Here is a 958-nt window from a genome sequence, read left to right on the forward strand (position 1 = left end):
GCTCCTGCCATTGCTGCTCAGTCCCCAATGGTTGACTATAGCCAAACCGGGAATGGTTCCCAGATCAGAACCAGACTTGGGCGACTTGTCAAACCTGTGAATAGACTGATCCAGACAATGTCAAATCAAGTCGTGGTTCGTGACAGGTTTGATGTGAATTCAGTTTGTAAGTCCTTGATTTCGTCCTTCTCTGACTAAATGTTCTGTTTATATGCCTACCTAAGTGATGGGATTTGTACTTGCTGTCATGTGCTCTACATTTTTGTTTTTCTTTTTGTTTTTTTTCTTTCTGTTGAGCCATGGTACACACCTTGTGAGGGGTTATTAGTAGGGTGTATTTCGGGAACCCTGCTGCCAGTTGCTGGGTTGGGAGTTTAGCGCTGCTCCTATCCCACTTCATCCTTAGGGATACGTTTAGTTGGTGTCTGTGATTTTTGACCTCTGTTTGGTTGGTGCGTACTAGTGTGGGTACCTAAGGCTCAAATTTGATAAAATTCAGTGGGGGTGAGTGTAACGGAGTTAAAAATACATCTGAAAAACATGCACTTACCTGTTCTTAATTATTATTTTAAGTGTGAATTTTATCGTTTTTTTTTTAATTGTATTTTATTTTGAAAACCCAGAAACCAGATCTCACTCTAGCGTTTAGAAGCTGCTAAGGCTTCCGCTCCTCACAGCAAGCGTTTGCACTGTGAGGGTAAGTTCTGTAATGAAAGGCTCTGGCATTTTTATGGTTTCTGGAGTGAATGCTGTTACATAAGTTGTACATATCGATGTATATAGGTTCATATTGATGTTAGAAAGTTTCTGTGTAACCGAAACAAAGGCTGGTTGCTGTTAAACAGTGTTTCTGCCGTATTTATGCTCTTTGGCAGTAAGCTTTTGTCAGCCCCCTAGTGGTTGCTGCGCATAGCAGGAAATGTGTTTGGATTTACTGTTTTTCTGTGCTTTTTGTGAT

The 958-nt window shown here is 40.9% G+C and overlaps 1 long non-coding RNA gene across 1 annotated transcript in view; it reads left to right on the top strand.

The window, feature by feature from the left end:
* The first annotated feature begins 680 nt into the window (after positions 1-680).
* Positions 681-958, top strand: part of LOC106456487 (uncharacterized) — a 752-nt gene continuing 474 nt past the window's right edge. The window contains exon 1 of the long non-coding RNA XR_001290599.1: positions 681-697. This is a non-coding gene — a long non-coding RNA (uncharacterized LOC106456487). The remainder of the gene's footprint in view (positions 698-958) is intronic.

Source organism: Pundamilia nyererei, unplaced genomic scaffold (assembly GCF_000239375.1).
Source record: "Pundamilia nyererei isolate P.nyererei 1_Seehausen unplaced genomic scaffold, PunNye1.0 scaffold00282, whole genome shotgun sequence".
Taxonomy (NCBI): domain Eukaryota; kingdom Metazoa; phylum Chordata; class Actinopteri; order Cichliformes; family Cichlidae; genus Pundamilia; species Pundamilia nyererei.